At 41.5% G+C, this 12,806-nt stretch overlaps 1 pseudogene; it reads left to right on the top strand.

Moving 5' to 3' along the window:
- The first annotated feature begins 2,615 nt into the window (after positions 1-2,615).
- On the top strand, positions 2,616-3,128 carry LOC101035028 (thioredoxin pseudogene; annotated as a pseudogene).
- Positions 3,129-12,806: the final 9,678 nt, after the last annotated feature.

The following is a 12,806-nucleotide window of genomic DNA, read 5'->3' as shown; positions in this document are numbered from 1 at the left end:
CAAGACCAGCCTGGCCAACACGGTGAAACTCTGTCTCTACTAAAAATACAAAAATCAGCCAGGAATGGTGGCAGGTGTCTATAATCCCAGCTACTTGGGAAGCTGAGGCAGGATAATCACTTGAACCCGAGAGACAGAGGTTGCAGTGAGTCAGGATCACACCACTGCACTCTAGCCTGGACGACAAAGTGAGATTTTGTCTCAAAAAAAAAAAAAAAAAAAATGGGGGGGGTAACATAGACCTAAATTAACCAATAAAACTATAACATTCTTAAATGAAAGCATAAGAATAAATATTTATGACTTTAAGTTAGGCAATGATTTCTTAATTATAAGATGAAAGGTACCATTAAAAAAAATAAATAAATTGGACTACATCAACATAAAAACATTTTTGCTGTAAATGATACCATCAAGAAAGTGAAGGACAAACCACAGAAAGGCAGAAAGAACACTTAATCCAACAACGGACAACAACAACAACAACAACAACAACAACAACAACAACAAAAAGATAAATTTAAAAAATTTTAAACAAACACAAAAAAAGAAAAAAGGCAATTCTACAATGAAGAGACAAATAAACTAATTTCTATATGGGCAAAGGATTTGAAAAGACATTTCTCCAAATAAGATCTACAAATGACCGATAAGCACATGAAAAAATATTCAAAACCATTAGTCATTAGGGAAATGGAAATGAAATCACAATAAAATACCACTTCACACCCACTAGCATGGCTATAATCAAAAAGACAGACAGCAACAAATGTTGCCAAGCATGTGGAGAAATTGAAGCGCTCACACACTGCTGGTGAGAATGTAAAATGGTGCAGCTGCTTTAAAAAATAGTTTGGCTCAGCTGGGCATGGTGGTGTGTGCCTGTAATCCCAGCTACTCAAGAGGCTGAGGCAGGAGAATTGCCTGAACCCAAGAGGCGGAGGTTGCAGTGAGCCGAGACCACGCCATTGCACTCCAGCCTGGGTAACAAGAGCGAAACTCCATCTAAAAAAAAAAAAAAAAATAGTTTGGCAGTTCCTTAAAATGTTAAACATAGAGTTACTATGTAATCCAGATAATCCAGTCCTAGGTATGTGAGAGAGGTATTTTGTTTCCAAGAGAAAAATACATGTCTAAATCCTTAACCAGGGGAGAATATGTATATATACACACATATGTTTGTTTGTTGTGTCTATATATATATACATATATGCACACACACAGACCCAAAAAAACTGGTACCAAATGTTCATAGCAGTATTATTCATAATAGTCAAAAAATGGAAACAAACATCCATAAACTGAGGAATTGGTAAATGCAATATGGAATGTCCATAGATGAAATATTATTTGACAATAAAAAGGAATAATGTACTGAAGCATGCTATAACATAAATGAACCTTCAAAACTTCACGGCAAGTGAAAGAAGCTGGCTACAAAAGATCACATATTACATGAGCTCATTTATATAAAATGTCTAGAATAAGGCCGGGCGCAGTAGCTCACGCCTGTAATCTCAGCACTTTGGGAGATCAAGGCAGGCAGATCAGGAGGTCAGGAGATAAAGATCATCCCGGCTAACACAGTGAAACCCTGTCTCTACTAAAAATACAAAAAAATTAGCCGGGCATGGTGGCACGAACCTGTAATCCCAGCTACTTGGGAGGCTGAGGCAAGAGAATTCTTGAACCCAGGAGGTGGAGGTTGCGGTGAGCGGAGATCACACCACTGCACTCCAATCTGGGCGACAGAGACTCTGTCTCAAAAAAAAAAAAAAAAAAAGTCTGGAATAGGCAAATCAATAGAGACAGAAAATAAATAAGTGGTTGCCTAGGGCTAGAGGATGGGGAAGGAGACTGAGAAGTGAATGCTAATGGGTACAGGATTTCTTTCTTGCCTGCCGTTCTTTCTTTCTTTTTTGATAGGGAAGGAGAATGAGAAGTGATTGCTAATGGGTACAGGATTTCTTTCTTCTTTCTCTTTCTTTCTTTTTCCTTTTTCTTTTCTTTCTTTCTTTTTTTTTTTTTTTTGTTTGTTTGTTTGTTTGTTTTGTTTTGTTTTGTTTTGTTTTGATAAGGCCTTACTCTGTCACCCAGCAGCCTGGAGTATAGTGACATGATCATAACTCCCTATGACCACAAACTGGGCTCGATCCTCCCACCTCAGCTTCTCGAATAGCTAGGACTACATCTGGCTAATTTATTTTTTGTTTTTGTAGAAACGGAGTTTCACTATGTTGCCCAGTTTGGTCTCGAACTCCTGGCCTCAAGTGATCCTCCTGCCTCAGCCTCCCAAAGCACCGGGATTACATGCTCACATTATCCCAACCAGCCCAGGTTTTCTTTTAGGGAGGACAAAAAAAAATTCTAAAATAAGATTATGGATAGGGTTGCAAAGCCCTATGCAAATACTAAAAATCCTTGGAGGAAAAAAATTGAATTGTATGCTTTAAATGGGTAAAGTATATAGAATGTGAATTACATTTCAATAAAACTGTTTTAAAAAAGTAATCTGGGGCGGGCGCGTGCGCCCCCGCCACACGTACGCGAGGCGTGGTATAAAGGAGGGCAAGCGACGCACTCTCTCCTAGCTCAGTTCGGTTCGGTGCTTTTGGATCCGTTTCTATCGGTCCTAACAGCTGCTCGTCAGACCCTAGCAGCCAAGATGGTCAAGCAGATCGACAGCAAGGATGCTTTTCAGGAAGCCTTGGATGCTGCAGGTGATAAACCTGTAGTAGTTGAGTTTTCAGCCACGTGGTGTGGGCCTTGCAAAATGATCAAGCCTTTTTTTCATTCCCTCTCTGAAAAATATTCCAATGTGGTATTCCAGTGAAGTAGATGTGGATGACTGTCAGGATGTTGCTTCAGAGTGTGAAGTCAAATGCATGCCAACATTCCAGTTTTTTAAGAAGGGACAAAAGGTGGGTGAATTTTCTGGAGCCAATAAGGAAAAGCTTGAAGCCACCATTAATGAATTAGTCTAATCATGTTTTCTGAAAACGTAACCAGCAGTGGCTATTTAAAACTTGTCCCTTTTTTAATTTACAAAAAACGTAAAGTATAAAGACTATAAATCCAATTGCCATCTGGGTGACAATAAATCATTAATTTTCACACTTAAAAAAAAATTAATCTCCTGGCTGAGAGTGGTAACTCATGCATGTAATCCCAGCACTTTGGCAGGCTGAAGTGGGCAGATCACAAGGTCAGGAGTTCAAGACCAGCCTGGCTAATATGGTGAAACGCTGTCTCTACTAAAAATACAAAAATTAGCCAGGCGTGGTGGCGCACGCCTGTAGTCCCAGCTACTGAAGAGGCTGAGGCAGGAGAATCACTTGAACCCAGGAGGCAGAGACTGCAGTGAGCTGAGATCATGCCATTGCCCTCCAGCCTGGGCAATAGAGGGAGACTCTGTCTCATAAACAATAATAATAATAATAATCTGTCTCAGTCAGCTATTGGTGGTGATGAGAACAATAGGAGGTGGTAAGGCAAAGGAGGGGTGACAAGTCCAAACCAAACAAACACAACCCAGAAATGGGGGAGTCACTGTAAGTTTGGAAGCAACCCCAAGAAGTATCTTCTACATTGAGAACTTTCATTTTAAAGAAATAAATGCAATATAAATCTTGAAACCTTAGGAGCTAGGCATGACCTTATGCAAGTGCTCAAAGCTATTATTATCACCCGCAGAATATGGCATCCGTCTGTATTTGCTTTGAACCATGGCATGGCTTAGAAATAATAGAATTTTCCACATCCTATATCTAAATGCAATTTCTAATTATTACTTGACTGCCCATATAAATCCTAAGTAAATCTGTGGAGTTTCTTTTCCCAGTACAATACAAATAAATGCAAATAACTGTCATGTCTGATTTATCTAGTATTTTATTAACCAGCTAAAGGTAAATATTGAAAATAGTTGTTAGCTACGCAAGTTTGAACAGGTGTTTTCCTAAGGAAGCTTATACATCTTTAAATTTAGGAATGATTGAATCAAAGCAAATTACTACCCTGTCTAACCATGCTGATTTTCTCACTTTTAATAGTACTCATTTTAAATGTTCTGTTTCATGTAAATTTTCATTAAAAATTGTTTCAGTGGCAGTAAAATGAAAACAACTAGATGAAAATAATATACAGAGCCTTGATAAATAAATGAGTGAATATAAGTTCACTCCAGACAAGAATGAGGCACTGAGTGAAGATGACATTCCTTAATATAAGAAAGGAGTTTTCAAAGCAAGACCTGTTAGGTACTTAAGATGGCAATTAAAAAATTATTAAAATTTCCAAATGAGTCAGAAAAAAATATACATCTTTTAAATAATTTTTAATAGGCTGGTGATGACATTATAAGAATGCATTTCAGGCTGGGCATGGTGGCTCATGCTTGTAATCCCAGCCCTTCAGGAGGCCAAGGTGGGTGGATCACTTGAGGTCAGCAGTTCGAGACAAGCCTGGCCAACATGGTGAAACCCCATTTCTACTAAAAACACAAAAAGTATTCGAGCGTGGTGGCAGGTGCCTGTAATCCCAGCTACTCTGGAGGCTGAGGCAGGAGAATCACTAGAACCTGGGAGGCAGAGGTTACAGTGAGCTGAGATCTCACCACTGCACTTCAGCCTAAGCGACAGAGTAAGACTCCATCTTAAAACAAAACAAAACAAAAAGAATGCATTTCTAGGCTGGGCACAGTAGCTCATGCCTGTAATCCCAGCACTTTGGGAGGCTGAGGCAGGCAGATAACCTGAGGTCAGGAGTTTGAGACCAGCCTGACCAACATGGTGAAATCCTGTCTCTACTACAAAAAAAAAAAAAAAAAAAAAAAAAAGGTGCTTTTCTAGGTTTGGTCAGAGTTCAAGACATTGAGATGTGCATAAAATACTCCCTTCCCAGCTCAGTGCACCTTTTCCAAAGGGAAAGTTTTACACAGCATCAAGACCAAGAGACCTCCAAGACCCTGGCATGTTTTCTTCCATAATACAGCCTGAGGTACCTTGAGGCAAGGAATTCCACGAGGAAGTAAGAACTGGATTTACTTCCTTGTTTCTGGTTTTTCTCTCCACAATTGCCTAAGAGTGCAAAACTGTTGTAAATGTCTTCTAGCACTTATAAATAAAGCTACTCTTTGAATTTCCTCCTTCTGACAAGCTCCAGAATAGAGCTGTGGGCAAGGACACCACTATTGTTCTCCAGCTTACCCATGTCCAAACCTTTGACGTTAGACTCAAACCTGTATTTTTAGTTCTTGAGTGATTTTCTCCACTTGGAGGTAAAAGGGAGATATAGCACAAGGGGAAGGAAGTCAGATTCCAGTTGTAAGATTTGACACTGCTGGCTTTGGAATAGAGAGGTCCATGTGCCAAGACCAGAATGATGTCTCTGAGAGTAAAGACAAGCCCTAAGCTTACAACAAGCAAGAAGATGGAGACCTCAGTACTACAACAGCAAGAAACAGGATTCTACCAACCAATGAAGGAGCTTGGAAATGGAGTCTTCCCAGAGCTTCTCAATAAGAGCTCAGCCCACACCTTGATTTCCAAGAAACCCAGAGCAGAGAAACCAGCTGAGTCAACCTAGGCTTCTGATCTACAAAACTGAGATAATACAGCCATCAAAAACGATGAGTTCACGTCCTTTATAGGGACATGGATGAACCTGGAAACCATCATTCTCAGCAAACTGACACAAGAGCAGAAAATCCAACACCGTATATTCTCGCTCATAGGCGGGTGTTGAACAATGAGAACACATGGACACAGGGAGGGGAGCACTACACACTGGGGTCTGTTGGGGGGAAATGGGGGAGGGGCGGGGGGTGGGGAGGTGGGAAGAGATAGCATGGGGAGAAATGACAGATACAGGTGAGGGGACGGAAGGCAGCAAAGCACACTGCCATGTGTGTACCTATGCAACAATCTTGCATGTTCATCACATGTACCCCAAAACCTAAAATGCAATAAAAAAAAAAGAAAAAAAAAAAACTGAGATAATAAATTTGTGTTATTTTATACCAAAAAGTTTATGATAATTTGTTACAGCAGTACTTATAAAGCTGATACAGATAACATGTATTTAGTACCAGATAATGACAGAAAGAATATACACCAAAATGTTCACAGTAGTGTCTTCAGATAGTTTAAAAACAATGTAACAGTTAAAAAAAACAAAACAAAACATTATTACTTTGTTAGTAATAGTGTTTGACCAGACTTTTCTGTTTGAATTATTTTTCCAACGAGCATGTATTGCTTACCTAAAATTTGTATTTCCATTTTTAAAAGTAAAAGATCAAGATGACAATGTATCAAGGAGAATGTAGTTAGGGTGCTCACCATTTCCTACATCTCATTTCCAGGGACTCCAACACTCAAAGACTCTCATCGCATACACAGGCCTCTGGCTCCAGGCTGCAGTACGTGGCTGTGAGTACTTCCTTCCCTCTTGGTCTCCCAGGTCCCCAAGGGAGGCCCAGAACCTACCCTGAGCCTCTCTGAGGATGAAAACCCACCTCACTCCCTGTTGGGGAGGCCAAGCTCTGAGGGAAGTTTCTTGTCTTCTGTACATATTGAGACCACCTAAACCTCTCTGGCAGACACGATTAGTCGAGTAACACAAGCGTGTTTCCCAGTCCCCTTTTCTCTTGCCTGCCTCCTATGGTAATGGCTAAAAAAGTGAGACACTAGATTCCCTGCCTCCCTTGCAGGTAGGGGTAAATATGTAACTCATGAGACTGGGGTGGGTTCACTGGGGGCTTCCTGGGAAAGCATTTTGCTTCCCTAACAAAAGTGACAGAAATAGTGCTCAAAGCTGCTTTCCCCTTTCTTCCTACTTTGAATACAGGAATGAGGTCTGAAGGCACAGCACCAATCTTCTAAATCATGAACCATTAAGCCAGAGGACAAAGGGCTAGCAAGGTGAGGGGATAAAGCAAAAAGATGGAGCCTGGTTCACGGACAGCATCATTAGCAGCTGACTCAAATGTTAGCAACTCGTGTCTCAGTTGCCATTAGACAGGTGTGAAAAATAAGCCCTTGTTGTTCTAAAACGCCAGTAAATACAATTGCCTACATCCATACCTCGACTGTTTGGCACAGAATTGCAGGGTACTGGTGCTCTTTTCTGTGAGATGCGGAGATGAAGGAGGGAAAACAGGGGAGGTGGGAGGAGAAAGAAGTATTTGAGAAAATCGGTTTACATGTGTTTTCCACAGAAAGATGCCCTCACAGCTCTAATTTTGTCATGTCCCATAAAACTCTATACCAAAGCTAAGACATCATCACTTACGACACAGATTTCAGCCCACAGGATGCGCTTCAAGGAGGACACAGTAAGATTAACAAGTCAGATTCAATCATATGGCCTACAGGATCCCCCAAATGATTCTTCTTACATTTTGCTCCAAATAGCTTTTAATTACAATATTTTACCACATTAGTTCTCATGTAGGTAAAAATATCAGAACAAAAGTATCATTAGTTATTATTGCAAACTAACAATATTGTAATTCTTCAACCAAAAATGTTAAGTTTTGTATTTGTTAAGTATTATTATTATTATTATTATTTGAGATGCAGTTTTACTCTGTCGCCCAGGCTGGAGTGCAGTGGTACAATCCTGGCTCACTACAACCTGTGCCTCCTTAGTTCAAGTGATCTCATGCTTCAGTCTTCCAGGTAGCTGAGGTTAGGATGACAGGCACCCTCCACGCCCCTCTGCCCCGGATAATTTTTAAATGTTTTGTAGAGATGGGGTTTCACTATGTTGGCCAGGCTAGTCTTGAACCCCTGATCTCAAGTGATCAGCCTGCCTCAGCTTCCCAAAGTGCTGGGTTTACAGGCGTGAGCCACTGGCCTGGCCTTATTCTTATCTATGACCTTTCAGTGAATGAGAAGAATTAGAACTAGATCCTAATCTCTTTGGCTGCATATAAAGGCCAACTGGATTGGGCTTCCTTAACACATTCCATGAATAATTTTATTCAGATTCTTCACATGTATCTTCACGATCAGTACTTTCATCATCACTGAAGTCCCTATCTGATTTATTTAACATCACTTTCAAAGTACACTATTGTCACTTTCAACTGTTTGAAATAAAGCCCTTTTTCAGATCACCTAAGGTCAGGAGTTAGAGACCAGCCTGGCAAACATGGTGAAACCCTGTCTCTACTAAAAATACAAAAATTAGCCAGGAATAGTAGCGGGCACCTGTAATTCCAACTAGTAGGGAGGCTGAGGCAGGAGAATTTCTTGGACCCAGGAGGTGGAGGTTGCAGTGAACTGAGACAGTGGCATTGCATTTCAGCCTGGGAGACAAGAGCAAAAGTCTGACAAACACACACACACACACACACACACACACGAAATATAGCCCTTTTTGGATCTGGATATCTTTTCAAAACATTAGGTCAGTTGGTTTTTGCTTTAACCTGGTCATTTGTTTGTTTGTTTGACATGAAGTACTGCTCTGACACCCAGGCTGGAGTGCAGTGGCACAATCTCGGCTCACTGCAACCTCCGCCTTCCGGGTTCAAGTGATTCTTGTGCTTCAGCCTCTCCAGTAGCTGGGATTACAGGTGCCCACCACCATGCCCAGCTAATTTTTTGCATTTTTAGTAAAGATGGGATTTCACCATGTTGGCCAGGCTGGCCTCAAGTTTCTGACTCCAGGTGATCCACACACCTCAGCATCCCAAAGTGCTGGGTTACAGGCGTGAGCCACCGTGGCTGGCCTGCTTTAACCTATTAAAAGTAATCTTTAAAAGGCTTCTTTACAACTCTGGGTCTCAAAATGTGGTCCCAGACCCCAGCATCACCTGAGAACTTGTGAGAAATTCACATTCTTAGGCCTGCCTGCAGAATTACTGAATTAGGAAATCTGGGGATAATCCCAGAAAGCTGGGTTTTAATAAGCTCTCCAGGTGATTCTGATACACACAGCAGTTTGAGAGCCATTACTATGCAATAACATCTCACTGTTGCAATTATGAGGCCATATCATTAACAGTAATCTAGTTAAAATGTGTGTACTTTTTTTTTTTTTTTTGTAATGGAGTTTTGCTTTTGTCACCCAGGCTGGAGTGCAAGGGTGCAATCTTGGCTCACTGCAACCTCTGCCTCCTGGGTTCAGGTGATTCTCCTGCCTCAGCCTCTGGAGTAGCTGGGATTACTAGCATGTATCACCACGCCCAGCTAATTTTTGTGTTATTAGTAGAGATGGGTTTTTTACCACGTTGGCCAGGCTGGCCAAAGTGATTAAAATCCCTGGCCTCAGGTGGTTAAATTCCTGACCTCAGGTGATCTACCCGCCTCAGCCTCCCAAAGTGTTGAGATTACAGGTGTCAGCCACCACACCTGGCCACTGTACTTCCTTTTTAAAACTGATTTTACTTTCAGAGAAACTTCTAGAAATACCCCATGTTAGCTAAAACAGTAACTCCTGTCACATCTTGTCTCTATACCCTGCTTTATTTTCTTTAAAATGTGTTAAATATCAGACATCACCTATCTGTTTAGCATCTGCCTTCCCCCACTAGAATACATGCTTCATGAGGCAAGCACTTGGTTTTATTCCTGGTTTTCTTCCCAACAACTAGAACTGTATCTGATCCTATTGGAAATGAAGGAATTATTGAGGTAATTTCAGGATAACACATATTCCTGAACTAAGGTAGACCACATAGGCCCAAAGACTACCTACAATCACACTGAGCTATTTTTATTCACCACACTCTGACACCAAATATTTCGACAGGTTTTCCACATCAACCAGTTCTCCAATTCTCCAGACACAACTGTGTATCCTGTAATTCAATTCAATTCTGACACTACCTGGAGCTAGTGTCAGATTCCACAGGTTTAAGGGCTTAGCCCATAAAACTTCCTTCACTTCAGATGCCAATCAGGCGCCCAGCGTGCCCACACTTCTGACTTGGAAACAAAGTCTAGGGTTTCCATAACACCCCCTTAGATTTAATAATTTGCTAGAATGGCTCACAGAACTCAGGAACTCATTTTCTTACTATTACTTATTACAAAGGACACAACTCATAAATAGCCAAATAGTGGAAATGCACTGGGCAAAGTATGGTGAGGGGGACAGAGCTTCCCTGTCCTCTCTGGACACACCACCCTCCCAGCACCTAGATATCTTTACCAACTTGAAACCTCCCTGAACTTTATCACTTAGGGGACTTTATGGAGGCTTCATTATGTATTGATTAAATACATCATTGGTCATTGGGGTAACTCAATCTCTAGCCCCTCTCCTTTGCCCAGAGGTGAGGGCAAGGAAGCAGGGCTGGAAAGGCTGAGGTCTTTTTTTTTTTTTTTTTTTTTTTCAAATGGAGTCTTGCTCTGTCACCCAGGCTGTTGTACAGTGGCATGATCTTGGCTCACTGCAACTGCCTCCTGGGTTCAAGTGATTCTCCTGCCTCAGCTTCCCAAATAGCCTCAGTGATTCTCCTGTCTCAGCCTCCCGAGTAGCCAGGACTACACTCACCACCATACCCAGCTAATTTCTGTTTTGCTAATTTTTGTCTTTTTAGTAGAGACAGTGTTTTGCCATGTTGGCCAGACTGGTCTCGAACTCATGACCTCAGGTGATCTGCCCACCTTGGCCTCCCAAAGTGCTGGAATGACAGGCGTGAGCCACCACTCCTAGCCATGGCTTGGTCTTTCTAAAGACTAGCCCCATCTTGAAGCTATCTAGGGGCCCTCAGATACCAGACATCTCATTAGCACATACAAGACACTCAGCTGTGTAATGGCTCAAGCCCATAACCCCAGCCACTTGGGAGGCTGAGGCAGGAACAGAGGATTGCTTGAGGCTGGGAGTTCAAGACCACCCTGGGAAACATAGCTACACTATACTCATCACTGGTTAGAGTCCAAGGATTTTAGAAGCCACAAACCAGGAACCAGAGACAAAGACCAAATATATATTCTTCATAATGCCACATGCAGAATTCTCTATCCTTACTCTTTTTCATAGCATGTATATATTGATTTGTTTGGTATTTATGTCTTCCTAAGAGAAAGTAAGATCCACGAAGGCAAGATTTTTGTGTTTTGTTCTTTTGCTATTTTCTTAGTATCTGTATTACTAAGATTCTCAGTAATAATAAATACCTGTTACATGAACAAATGACTCTAATTTGTAAACTCTACTACTGCTAATTTAGTCATTTGCACCATTAGTCCGCAAGATGACTCCCCCAACCCCACCCTCCCACCCCAACCACTGCCTCAGAAGTGAAAGATACTTAAGCAGTTCAAGTTACCAATGGCTAACATGACAATTATAGGGATATAATCTTAAAGGCAGGAAGAAACATAATTTTTAAAACTCTAGTCATAAGAAATACAGAAAAAAACCCTATATATTTTTAAACTTTTTGGTTATTGTAGGTAAAGCATTATAAAAATACTCATAAAGAGGAAAAGACTTGACAAGCGGATTGTTTGAGGGGACAGGTTAAGCGATTGGGGAGAAGTGATTTTTTGTTTTTTCTTATCCCGAACTGTGGTAACTTTATATTTGAGCTGATGAAAAAAAAAATTCTGGACCATCCACTGTACTTTTTAAGAGTCTATTTGTTAGACAAAATATGAGGAAATGTGGTCTGTTTTACCACTTTTTGGTTTCTAAATGGGTATTTAAATACAGATAACAGTACATACATGACAAACTGGAAGAGCAGGTTCTGCCACACTGCCAACTCACCTGTTACCTGATATCTCCTCTCAGACTGGCAGAACCAGCAATGCAGTGTGGTGTAACACAGTTGGAAACGTGCCCAAGCTGAGCCCCCAAGTGCAAGAAGTAGCCCTCATGTTAAGAACTGTGAAGGTCAGGAAAAATCACTACTTGACATATGCCACTCACATCATTTCAGAAACAAGTAGAAAAGAACCCCAGGGGCCCAGCATGGTGGCTCACACCTGTAATCCCAGCACTTTGGGAGGCTGAGGTAGGTGGATCACCTGAGGTCGGGAGTTCAAGAGCAGCTTGACCAACATGGAGAAACCCCATCTCTACTAAAAATACAGCCGGGCGCGGTGGCTCAAGCCTGTAATCCCAGCACTTTGGGAGGCTGAGGCGGGTGGATCACGAGATCGAGAGATCGAGACCATCCTGGTCGACATGGTGAAACCCCGTCTCTACTAAAAATACAAAAAATCAGCTGGGCATGGTGGCGTGTGCCTGTAATCCCAGCTACTCAGGAGGCTGAGGCAGGAGAATTGCCTGAACCCAGGAGGCGGAGGTTGCGGTGAGCCGAGATCGCGCCATTGCACTCCAGCCTGGGTAACAAGAGCAAAACTCGGTCTCAAAAAAAAAAAAAAAAAAAAAAAAAAAAATTAGCTGGGTGTGGTGGTCTGTGGTGGTGCATGCCTGTAATTCCAGCTACTTGGGAGGCTGAGGCAGGAGAATCACTCGAACCTGACAGACAGAGGTTGCAGTGAGCTGAGATTGAACCATTGTACTTCAGCCTGGGCAACAAGAGCAAACCTTGAAAGAGAAAGAGGGGAAAGAAAGAAAGAAAAAGAAAGAGAGAGAGGGAGGGAAAGAAAGAAAGAAAAGAAAAAAGAAAGAAAGAGAGAAAACAAACTTCAGAAACTACAGACAAAAGGGAATAGAAGGAAGTTAAGTCAAAGTGAAGGCACACTGACTTTTTATAGCAAGTTTTTCTTGCAAGTTATATAGATCAAGCCAAGAAATGTAAAATACGACTGTGCACCCCAGTTTTGTCTGTGCTGTGCAAGTAGGTAGTTTTACTTTGATCAAGATTTCCACAC

Source organism: Saimiri boliviensis, chromosome 1, assembly GCF_048565385.1.
Source record: "Saimiri boliviensis isolate mSaiBol1 chromosome 1, mSaiBol1.pri, whole genome shotgun sequence".
NCBI classification, from domain to species: domain Eukaryota; kingdom Metazoa; phylum Chordata; class Mammalia; order Primates; family Cebidae; genus Saimiri; species Saimiri boliviensis.
Note: the sequence above shows the minus strand (reverse complement) of the source record. Positions and strands in the feature narration are given on the sequence as shown.